Source organism: Sorghum bicolor, chromosome 2, assembly GCF_000003195.3.
Source record: "Sorghum bicolor cultivar BTx623 chromosome 2, Sorghum_bicolor_NCBIv3, whole genome shotgun sequence".
Taxonomy (NCBI): Eukaryota; Viridiplantae; Streptophyta; class Magnoliopsida; order Poales; family Poaceae; genus Sorghum; species Sorghum bicolor.
The window spans coordinates 45,871,361-45,873,783 of record NC_012871.2 but is presented as its reverse complement, the minus strand read 5'-3'; positions in this window follow the sequence as shown (position 1 = coordinate 45,873,783).

Genomic DNA, 2,423 nt, shown 5'->3' with positions numbered 1-2,423 from the left:
CCGAATTGGGAAGTCCTGAGATGATCTCACATAGAGAAAGAAGAGATACATGAAGTCCAACATCCTTGCACAAGGAAAACACAACTCACAGAGAGATCCATGGAACAAGAAGTTGAATGCCACAAAATAAGATCTACACTCACTCCATGGAAAGGGTGAACAAATCTCAACCAGGTCCCTACAAGACAAGACCATCATGGACAAACTCTCAAGACAATAAAGGGAGCACAAGAACCGACAAGAATGTCCAAATCAGGAGAAGAAAAAAGATGGTGAAGACAAGCCAAGTATGGACACAACCAACTGGGTAAGAAAAGCTTCCACAAGATGATTCAGTACCATAACCCCTCCAAATGATAAGGTAAACACCTTGAGGTACATAATCACTATTCAAAAAGCTTTTCTTAATCCTGGTGTGCACATAAATTAAGAACCAAACATGTTTAAAGTTGCAACCTCATTTGATCCAATCTGATCAACTTAACATGTTTAGTTCTTTTAATCTTTGTTCTTAGCTTCACTCTCTTGATATCAATGTCTTAACCACTTTAGCAAAAATGTTGCTTATTCAACCTTTGGAAGATGATAGTCTTACTCATATAAAGAAAGATATGCATAAGTAGATAATCCTTTCATGGGTTAAGCCATCCGATCTGATAAATGTTTTGAAATGTAACATTCATGCTTGTTTTCTGATCTTACCACCGATAAACATCACCTTTATCTTGTTTTCTATGCCTAAGGTTAGAGAAGAATGAACAAAACTTTTAGTTCTGCTGGTGTTTTCCACCAACAGAGCCTATAGACTTGATCTCTGCCTTGTCTTTATGAGCAGGACACACTTGGAGCAAAACATGAAGATTGTCAACTCCTGAATTCTACAAGTGAATGTCTTGAATCTACAAGAACACGCATTTTGGGCAAGATGTTGCTAGCTTGCACAATTAATGTTTCACATCAAACTACGGGACTAACAAAGAACATGGGTGACACCATATGAGGAGGTGCAGTTGTCAAATCTCCACCTTTGGGATTAGACAATACACCTAAGGAATGAACATGGTGAGAAGTCATGTTCAGAGGACTTAAAACATTAAACCTCACCGGGAGGATTTGAAAGACTAAGAAGAGTTGACAAGCTAATTGATGTTCTATCCACTATTGGAGCAGTGTTTCATTAGTTATCAATATCAATCAATGCTCCTATAGAGGAAGTACATCTCCACTACCAGTCTGCTACATTACAAGATTGAACGACTGCGTCAACATTTAGCTTGGGGGAGGGCTCCCCCTTGTATCTACGTAAGTATCCCTACCCTCTCAAAGTTCCTTTTTATAAATAAATTCAAAAAAATAATAAAAAATAGTGGGCACAAGAAGGTTCACACTTATCCTATTGAGTATTTGTTCTATATTTTGTTATTTCATAATAGTGTGCGCTAGTATAAAAGGTTGTTTTTCTGTCTAAATAAACTAATCACTAGAGATAATCTCTATGCATGGACATGATGAACAGTTGCTCTACTGTAATTCCTTTCAAGTATCTACTTTTCAACCTCGAACTCTGTTGATGGTAGATAAGTACTATTTTTAACCGTCAACATAGCATGAGAAAGGATTAAAATGAGAATACTATCTAGCTATAGGGGTTATCACTAACAGAATTCCACAAGTTTTGGTGATTATCATTTCTATAGGGGGTTATCGGAATAAGAACCAAAGGATGTCCACATGTTAGATTTACATAGAGAGATCACATGAAACGTCAACTCAGGAATACTCCAAAAGGTTCAGGAAGACACCACCTCAAAGGTGGAGCCCACCTGCCATAGGGTAGGGGCGGCCGCCCTACCAGCTGGACCAATGAGGTTCAACCTCGCAGATCCTGCTTCCACCGACTTTGAGGATTAATCTTAAGCGCACGTTTAAGTCGGTTTGATCCAAGGGTTGTGGTGCTTCCTAGGGGGCTATAAATAAAGGCCCTACCCCCTGGAGAAAGTAAGAAAATAGAAGAGTTCATTATTTTCTGAAGAATTAGACAAAGAGGGGTCCTATGAGTATTTATTTTATTTGCTTATATTCTTAATTATATTGTTCTTAGTCTACTTTGATTATATGCTTAATGAAGTTAGATTAGAATTATGTTTATGCATAGGATCGTATAGCGCTTACTCATTAGATAGATGGGTAAGTGGTAAATATTGTGTAGGCGTGGTGCCTAGACCGTATTTATCTACGATTACCCCTTATAGTCTGGAGCTTGAGGTAGATCGTGGGAGTGACAGTCCTGTTGAGTCCTTTGTATTCCTTCTCCCGATTATAAGGATTGTAGAGCACCATTATTACAGGGAAGTTCTCGCTCTGTTCATAATCTTTCTTGCTTATATCACTATGCATAGATATAACTTTTTCTAGTGATGATG